Here is a 10120-nt window from a genome sequence, read left to right on the forward strand (position 1 = left end):
TCAGAAGAAATCCCAGTGTGGCTAAGAGCAACAACTGCTACACTGCACAGCTTAACATCAGTCCTTATCTCCAAAGCCAGCAAGGACAAGTAAAACTTCAGTGCAACAATAACAGACAGCATTAGTGTGCTGTCTAGCATGCTATATATGTGTATATATACAATATTGGTGTTTTATCTACAAGATATGGGTATTACTGCTGTTGTTATTAAGGTAAAACCTATCAAGGCTTAACAGCAAGTGCCACAATTTAGCCAGGCTGAAACAATAAATAGTCTATAGGTCTTCGAGGGCAGAATCTGCAGGTGGGGGAAATAATAATAAAAAAAAATAATTAAAAAAAAAAATAAATATAAAAGAAATCCACCACACACACAAAAAAAACCCCACAAAAAAACCCCAACAAACAACACAGCCTCTTTTAAAAAGGATCCCCCTCATGAACTCCAGAGTTTCAGAACTGATCATGTATAAAAATGAATAGAATACCTTCCACAATTCTAACTTAGCCCTCCAAATCCACTTGCCTTAATCAAAGTGGATTGTTTAAGGCTGGAAAGTTTCAGTTACAAAAGGTAAACTCAATGGAAAGCTTGGTTAGTTTCTTCTGCTGGTGAGGGGCCCAGATTGCATAAAGAGAGGAAAAAAAGGAGAAGGATTTTTCCCACCCACACTTACTACACATTTTATTGTTGCTTTTGTTGGTTTATTTCTTAAAGCAGCCAAACATCAAAAGCATCAAAGTAGGAAAACAGACCTTGGCACAAACTAGGCTCTTTCCCGAATTAAAAGCAATTTTTCAAACACTAAAATCAGAAGCATTTGAAAGTTGCTTACCAAGCACATGCAATAAATTCACAGTAGGAGGCATGTACTTGCAACATGCACGCCTGTACAGCTAGTTGAGCACTTGTATTCAAACCAGGACTGCAACTCTAAAATATACCCCTTTGTTCTTTGTTAGGCTATTCACCTCCTCACTGACTCTTCAGTTTGTTTTACTGCTGAAAATGGTGAAAATAATAAAACAGCTTAAGAAAACCAACCAAAAACTTAAGCTGGGCAGCAGCTTCAGAAAACTGAAATCCTTACATTAATGCACGTGGTAACATGGGTCTGGGAAGCCTAGAGAGTCTACATATACTAAGCTACATATTTAAGGGTATACTTGTGTCTGGACCATAACAGGCACCTGATCAATCTTTGTAAACTGGTTTTTCATCTTAAAGCCAAGTGCGACAACAAAAGTGTTTTAAAGCAGCAGGAAAAGGAAATTTGAAAATCCCAACAAAAGCAACTGTCACTGTGAAGAGGACACCCTGAGCCCCCAAAACCCTGCTCCCCTCAGCACTTCTACTCAGTGCTAACACAAGCACAGCTCCACCGATGGGGTATGTGCCATGCAAGATCACACTCTCCTGTTCACCTCTGGCTCAAGTGTCAAGTGGTAACAAAAATGCAGAAAAAACATCTTTTTTTTTTTACATGAATTTTCTGTTGTTGTAACAATTTCAAAACACTGCTTTGTTTAAAAACAATCTCTTCTCCTTTGCCAATCTCCTTTAATGTGAAGGGCTCTCCCTTCAAGCCAGGAAACATGAGAAATAAGGCCAACCATTCATAGAATCATAGAACAGTTAGGGTTGGAAAGGACCTTAAGATCATCTAGTTCCAACCCCCCTGCCATGGGCAGGGACACCTCACACTAAACCACATCACCCAAGGCTTCATAGGCACCACAATCCCTGTTCTGATGACATTTAAATATTGAAGTGCAGATGCCCAGAATAAGAGACAGTTGTGTACAAGTTAGTATTAACACTTCCTAAATTGAGCACTTCTACTATACTAAGTGTATTAATGCAAACACATGTACCACTTACACAATTGGATAGAACACAGAGCAGATCACTGCCTCCAGATCTTACCTTTCCTTAACCAGTAAGATGCTGGCCCCTTGAATGCATTTACTTTGAAAAACTATGTTTGCGAAAGTTATTCTGGTACAGGAGGGCCTTGCTTTGAAATTCCAAAACAAGAACCAGAAGACTGTAATAAAAAAATAAAATTAAAAAAAGGAGCATTTTTAAATACATGCTCCACCACAAGATGGTATAAACTGGAAGAAAATTACTATGTAACCTAATCGATGGTTTTATACAACTACAAGACTTACCTATAAGATCTGCCTGCAGCAAAGCTGCCTGCGTTTCTTTCTCACTAAGTTATGACACACCACATCACAGCCTCCACACCTGGAGTCATTTCAGAAGGCCTTATAGGCAAAGCAATTAAAGTGAAGTTACTTTGTCCCATAATCCCAGCCACCACTGGAGTGCTCAGGGAAAGCCAAGTGTCAGTTCTATCCATGGGTCATGGCTGGCCACAAGTGCTGCTAACACTATGAAGCAGGCTGTAATTGTATAAAACCGTTATAGTCGCATAGATCCATTCTCAACATACACATACATAAATGAAAAAGTTCTCCAAATGGCTCCATGTTTAACAATCTTTGAGGGCCACCCCTCTCTGGGATTTTCCCCTAGTTCCACCTCCCAGAGAAGCAATAGGACTACATGGAAAAGGAAGTCGTCAGTATCTTGCCAGCAACAGCAAGCTTTTCAAGAATACAGACCTTAAACATCTGTGTGAAGATTTGATTAAACTCATGGACTACAGAGAAAGTTACCTGAACTCCCACAAACTACCTTTTCCTCACTTGATTCCCTGCCTTTACTTAGAAATGAACAGAAAGTACACTGACTGTCCTGAATACAAGACCCAGTGCTGTAAGCTTTCTGCTTCTATTTACTTTCTTAACCTACTTTATTCTTATTCCTCTAAATAGGTCACATTAGCTTTTTTTTCCTCTTTCCATTGTACCTTCTCTTCCATATTTTGACATCTATTACCTCATTTTTTATATTGTGCCTCCAACCTTCTCCTTGTAGGACTGTTTCAGTCTTGTGTGCTGGAGAGGATTCTGGTATTGCTGCAACTCTGTGTTACCACCAGACATAGGAGCTTCCTCCAAAACCAGTAACTCGCCACTGAATTTGGTACCTTACCTTTCAAACAGCCCTCTCCCTTGCAACAATGCCCAGAAACATTTATTATTGCCTCGGACTCATTTAGAAACAGTTTGCACAGACACCCTTAACTTTCCATTAATACATTATAATGTATTGTAACAGTTTAAAGCTTTAACTGTGCAAATACAATTTATTACCCCATAAAATTCCATGACAATTTCGGGTTTACACTAACTATTTTCGTAAGGTGCTTTTGCTCCCCAGAAGATCGGAAAGACAACATGAAACTGTCCATCCAAGGGAGAGAGATGCTCTTGCAGGAGGCTTATGCAGCCAGGTGTTCCTTCTTCACCACAATCTGACACGCACCTCCCTTAAATCCTCTTACAGTGCTGCAGTGCACCTTAACAGGATGGCACGAGTGCAGGATTCTCAAAGCAGCCACAAGTAGACATCACACAACAGATGGCAGCTACCACTGGAGTTACCAAGTCCTTTCACCACTATCCTAAGAGACATCCAGGATATTGCAGTATCCAATACTGCAATATTGGAGAATTAATATAAAGTAAGAGAGAGATGGATGAAAACTGGGAAACAGCTGGATTAACCTGAGATCAAACCCAGGACAATACCTCTGCTGCAAACAAGCTGCCTGTGTATTGTATATGTATATTATGTTGCCCAGGTACAGTAACTGTGCAAGTCTTTGGCTCAACAGCCTCTTAATTGTGGATTATGCCTCCTTTATCATCTTTGCCTTCTCCAGCACACCTGCAGCCACCTGCTGCCCTGCCATAAAAAACACCTGCATTCAAAGCACCACAAACCCAACAGGGCCAATGGCGCAGGGGACCCCAACCCCTGCCCCAACACTGCCAGGGCTGCCCCCAGCATGGGCAATCTTCAGCCTTGTGTCAGTAAGTACTGCAGAATAAGCAGTGGTGCAGTTGACACCAGGCCGGGTACACTGCAGCAACTACACAGGAGGAACCTGCTGCCCACAGGACGAAACCTGTGGTTTTCATCTTTTTTCCACCTCTCAACACTCTCCTGTACAGAAGGGTCATGAGCTCTGCCAAACCCCAGACTAACCAAAACCTCCAGTTCAGGTTCAAAACCTGCACATAAGCTTTAAAGAACTGAGACCTTGGAAAATGCACAAACAGAACTTGTAAAACATTTTGCTATTCCATGCATATATCAATGCTACAGTTTTAGAAGAGTCTTGTTCCCACCATCTGGATAGTCAAGCTAATACAGTGCTAGCCAAAAAAAAAAACAAAAAACAAAACCATAAAAGAAACCCTGAAGCTTAGATTAAGGTTTCTGACCCACAAAACAGCAAAACAGAATAAAAATTACCCACTGCTCTGACTACATACAGTAGATAATGTTGTTATAGCCAGAAGGAAGCTCTCAATGAGTTGCTGTTATCATAAGAAATAAATAATAACTTTAAAATAAATATATTAAACCAGGAAATAAGCACTGTGAAAATTCAGATTTGGCTGATTGGTTGGTTCTTTTTTCTCCCTAAGACAGCAGCAATTAAGTGTTTGCCATCCAGGATTCAGCCTTGTCACCTATTTAACAAAACTCCTTAACTTCCAGCAGGCCTTCAGAATGAAGGTCTGGCTGATACAAGTCCAGATGAGAGGGTGGAGCAGGACAGTGCTTAGATTCAACAGCTGAAGATGGACATTTCAGAGATGATTATTCTCACTTGCCGGACAGCATTTGTCAGTTGTGAGCATCTGTTCATAACATCCAAGACTGAAGATTGGAGAGGACAGAACCTATAACCTAGACCCACTTCTTACACCAGGCACAACAGCTGTGTTCCAGGTCTCCCATTGTTGTACCAAAACAGAGAAACAGCAGATGCTGAAAAGCACCTCTCCTCATCCTGTTATCAGCATCCACAGGGCATTGGATCTTTGTTTTCCATCAGAATAGAAGTGTCATGTTCCAATGGCAGCTCAACTCCAAGAACAGGATGAGAAAGCAAACCTGAACCCCTAAGAACTGGTACTAGGAACTCAGTTTTTCCAGAAGGATGCATTACCCCTGCTGTCCTTAGGATCATCACCATAAGCCACAGCTTTACAGTTAAGGTATGGAAACTAACACAAACCCAATCACAGGTGGCTTCATGTTCTAAGAGGATAACTAGCAAAGAAAACATTCAACAAGACAGTGACTCAAAGCCACAAATAATTCCACTTCCTTAATTTGAATGGCCTTCAGGCACTCAACTCAAGCATGAAGAAACTTAACCTGCCTGTTTACAACTCACCAAAAAAAACCCAACCACAAAAATACACATTTTTGGTTTCCATTCTGAAAAGACACAAACATTGCTTTGACTCAGCCTCCTCTGATCCTTGCCAGACATCTATATGTCTGGACAGTTATTTCAAGTCACTGCTTTCAGTGCCACTAAAACACTGCCAACACTTCAGAACGCAATGCCTGACAGATGTTTAGTCTTTATCAGCTTTCGCATTTTGAGAAAACAGAGGAAAGATTCAAAGCTGTTCAAGTAAATAAGGGATGGGAGGGAGAAAGAAGGAATGAACACATGCATGTGGTCTTGCACTCCAGTTCTAAGCTCCCCATGTTCTCCAAGAGAAAAGATGAGCATAACACTGCTAGAAGGAACTGCAGTGCCAGAAGCTGGGAAATGTCCCACTTCTGTCTTCTTCCTGGAGTTATGCTTGCTCTCCCCAACCTGTTACCTTTTGAGCACAAAAAAATGCTTGCAACCAGAGATTATTAAATGATCTACACATCACTCCAGCTCAATGCTACAGAAAGGTCACTATTACCTTGCTGAGGCTTCCAAATAGAAACAAACCAACCAAAACCCAAACTTTATCACACAAGAAAACCCAGGCATAATATTTCTAAATCCTTCCTCCACGCCGCTTCTCTTTAAAACTGTACATATTGGTAACCCACTCATGCTGCTCTATTTAGCAGTGTATCTAAGGCAGCAGTAACAAAAAGAAAGCCTAAAAGAGAGGACTGGCAATGGTGGATGTGTATCATTTGAAGTTTTGATATGCTAGTTTTTAATGCAATTTTAATCAAGCATCATATTTGATCCTCTATTCCAGCAACTCACCCGAGCAGTTCCACCACCACAACTTCATACAAATCACAACACTTCACGCTCCACACCTTAGCCATCAAGAAGAACAAGGAACTGGAAAGGAATCTTGCCAATTGCAAGTAGAATTAAGATACATGATCCCACTCTGAGCAAAAAAAGCCACTGCTAGTCATAACAGTGATGCTTACCCTCCTATCACTGCAAGTGTGTGGCCATGTAGCACCTGCTTTGAGCGGGAGCTAATCTGAGCTTTTGGCCTGAGTGCTACAAGACATTTCAACCATAATGAGTTTGTCAGTCAGAATTTGTTTTAAAACAAAATACAGCTTTAGAAGTTTCAATAGTCTTGTTTCCACAATCACTCTCTAATCAAACATTTTCCATTTCCAATCTCAAACATGTTAAAGGCCAGGATATTGCTTCAAGAAACATGTAATATTCCGGTGTGTCAAACATCACCGGGATGGTTAGAACCTTCAAACATTTTAAGGACCAGCTGACACAGCAACTCAAGGATGAGTTTGCTGAATACAAACTGTGGCCACATGAAAGAAGATGTATGAACACTTAATCTCTGAAGAGTTATAGAGACTTGACCCTAATAAGACTTGCTCACAGTAACATGAGAAACAGTATAATAGCAACTACTATACCACTATATACCACCTATAACACTACCGGATAGTAATCTGACTGATAACCAGTTCAAGAGTAAATGTGAGACCTATCAAAACCATGCTGAAAGCCCATTGTTTCTTAAGGGTTTTGGGTTGGGGTTTTTTTGTTCAGACTTTCAAGACTTTTGTTCAGACTTTCAATTCCCCAATGAGTAATTGATGCTATTAACATAAACAAAAGTAAGTATTTGTGTAGTCCCAAACCCACAATTCCTTTGATCCATTCTTAAACATATGATTATTTAATGTGCCTGATTGTCTAGAATTTTCATATTTCATTTTAAACAAAAACGCACCTTACTTTTGGCAGAGCTGTGTGCACTGAGTGGTTGTGGCCAAGCAGAGCTTAGTCCCCAGCTGACATACCACTGACTACTGCTGAACAGGTTCTTAGCTGCCTTAGCTTCATGTTGCTCTTCTAAATCTCACCCTGAGCTTTAAATGATGATCCAGAACAGCAAATTTATACAGTTTCACAAATATAGAGCCCGGCTGAAATAGGGAGGGGAGACACCACTGTGAAAAACGCACTTTCAGGAGACAGGGGAAGTATGGCACTGACAAGAAATCTAAAATCTCAGCAATGAAAACATGCCTGACAGCATTCAGTCTAGCTGCTCTGGAACAGTATCTGCCATATTCTCTCCTCTCTGGCAGACATGGTGGCTTATGGAAAAAAAAAACCCAAACCAGCAGCCTGTTCATGGTGTATATTATCTATTGTATGCACAGATAAATGAGCAAAATGGCCTTTGAGAGATAAGTGACTACAAGATTTGCCACATCATTTGATTTCCACCATAGCCTTTCCCATTTAAGGGCTGCCTATTCAAACATCAAGAGGGAGCAGGCAGTCAATGTTGTGCATCATAAGGCCTACAAGAGCCCCTTGCATTCATTTGGTCCAAGTTTTGCAAATCTGAGCCTTAAAAAAACAGCAGTTTTTTTCACGCTTTCACTTACAACCTCAGGGAAAGCAGGGCCTCAGGAAGTGGCCCCTGTTCTAATACTAACACCTGGCAAGAAAAGAAACAAGTTTCTTGCTGTCCCCTCAGACACAGCAGGTCTTACACACACAGTCTGATGACACACCAGGAGGTTATACAATGTGTCAGGCCCTACGGGCACCACCATGTAAAAAACATCAGAAATACAAATTAATTGGTCCATCCCTCTTTTCTCTGGAAGAGAAATACAACCGCTTGTATCAGCAGCTTGTGCTCACAACTGCAAGAGAACCTTTGTAAGAAATCCCCCAGCCGAAACTCTCTTCAACTAACAAGCACTCAACAGCAGTATACTTAACTTTTATTCTGCTGTTCGAGTAATCTGGTTAGTAATGTATTTGTACTTGCAGAACTTTCTCAGACGTTTTAAGAGCCTATTTGCCACCAGATCACTTTTTATTTTAAACCTTTATACATATATATATTTATGTATGTACATACATGGAGCCCAAGCAAACAAACTACACAACTGTTAATGAGAAATAAGGACTGCGATTGGCAGCTGCTTAACAGTTAAACTTATTAAGACACCATTTAAGTAATTTTTCTTTACTTAGCCAAAAGGGGGGGAGGGGGGAGGGGGAAACAGAGTCAACAGTTACAAGCGCTTGCTAAGGCTCCAGGTAAGTGCTACGGGAGCTCCGAGCACAGCACGGGACCGCCGCGTTCCGATACGTACAACAACTCCTTCTCTGGTGGAAGAGCCAAGAGCAGCGCTACGAGAACCTCCGCGTTGTGCAAGAGCCCCCAGGCCGGCTCCGGGCACGCAGCGCGCCCCGCACGACTGCGGCGGCTGCGCGGTGAGACCGAGGACCCGCGGCACCGGCGCTGCCCCACGCAGCGGGCCTGGCCCCGCCCCGCCGCGCAGGCACCGCGCCCGGCGGAGGTGCGAGGGCGCGTGCGGAGCGCAGCCCGCGGTGCCCCGCGCAGCCCCACGGCTCAGATCCGCGCCCGCTGTCAGACGGGGTGAGCGCAGGGCCCGCGGGGCTCTGCTCCGGCCCCACAAGGTGAGGCCCGGGCGCCCCACGGCCTTTGTGCGCGGCCGTGCATCTGTCACCGCTGCCGCGGCGCCCCCAGGCCGCGCTGCGCACGTGCGGCGCGGGCCCCGGCGCGGGCTTTGTGCCGCCAGGTGAAGGGCCCGCGAAGCCATCTTGAGGCCGCGGCGCCCCCGGCCGCGCTGCTCACTCACCTGCACGATCTCGCCCTCGGCGCTCAGAGTGGCCCCCGCGCGGGAGAAGCGGCCCTGCAGCCCCGTGGTGTAGGTGGTGTAGTCGCCGCTGGGGCTGGACTCGAACAGCACCACTTCCACAAACGCCGTCTCCTTTCCCAGCGCCGCGCCCGGCGCCGCGGCCAGCAACAGCCCGAGCAGCAGCGGCGGCGGCACCGCCAAGCCCGCGCCGGCCCCGCAGCCCCTCATCGCGCGGGCGGTGGGAGCGGCGCCCCGCCGCCGCACATCGCTCCCGAGCGGCTCCAGCTCCGGGGCCGGGGTCCCGGGCGGTTCAGCGCCCCATGGCAGCAGCAGCAGCAGCGCCGCCGCCTCGCCGCGCCCCGCTCCCGGCCGCCGCCTGCCCCGCACCCGCCGCCCCTCGCCGCGGCTCCTCTCCGCCCTGCCAAGCCGCTTCCCTTTCATCTGCTCCACGTGACGGACACCGCGGGGTTATCCCCGCCCCCCGCGCGCCGCTGACCCGCGCGGCCCTCCCTCGGCGCACACCCGGCGCGGGCGCCGCCGAGCCCGGCGGAGCTGAGCCAGCCCGGCCCGAGCCGCAGGCCCGAGAGCGGGCGGCGGAGCCTCGCGCGGCCCCGCGCTCCGGAAGGCCCTGCCGGGAGCCCGCCTCCCATGCGGCCGGGCCTGCAGGGCCGGTCCGGTGCGCTCGGGACGTGAGAGCTGCCCCGTCGGCCTGGGCTGCGCCCCCAGGACCTGCGCTAGGCCCGCTGAGCCCCTGCCGCAGCCCCGCAGGCCTGGAGCTGAGCCTGCACAGCCGAGCGCACCACAGCCACCTCTGGAACTTCTCCTCTGCGACTCTGCGCGGCCTCCCCTAACGCCACCGCCCGCGGACGGCTCCCAGCACGCTCCCTCCTCACTCGGTGCGGGCGCTGGTTGGATCGGCTCCGACCCAGCGGTGCGCAGCTGCGGCTCCGGGAGCAGACCGCTTAACCGAGCTCCTAGCTTATCCCTAATACAGCCTGCGAAACCGCATATGAATGATGTGGAAAGGTGCACAGGTAACGATCGTTATTTCAGCCTCACACTACAAGACCTGGATGGAGGCCAGTGATTCGGTTGTC

General features: G+C 46.4%; 1 protein-coding gene across 2 annotated transcripts in view; it reads right to left on the bottom strand.

Moving 5' to 3' along the window:
- Positions 1-9198, bottom strand: part of ZNRF3 (zinc and ring finger 3) — a 95572-nt gene extending 86374 nt beyond the window's left edge. The window contains exon 1 of one of the 2 annotated variants that reach the window (XM_034068296.1): positions 9024-9135. The gene's annotated coding sequence lies outside the window, so the exon portion shown is untranslated. Of the gene's footprint in view, positions 1-9023 lie in introns of both variants that reach the window. The other variant, XM_034068295.1, reaches the window with a different exon arrangement.
- Positions 9199-10120: the final 922 nt, after the last annotated feature.

Source organism: Melopsittacus undulatus, chromosome 12 (assembly GCF_012275295.1).
Source record: "Melopsittacus undulatus isolate bMelUnd1 chromosome 12, bMelUnd1.mat.Z, whole genome shotgun sequence".
Classification (NCBI taxonomy): Eukaryota; Metazoa; Chordata; class Aves; order Psittaciformes; family Psittaculidae; genus Melopsittacus; species Melopsittacus undulatus.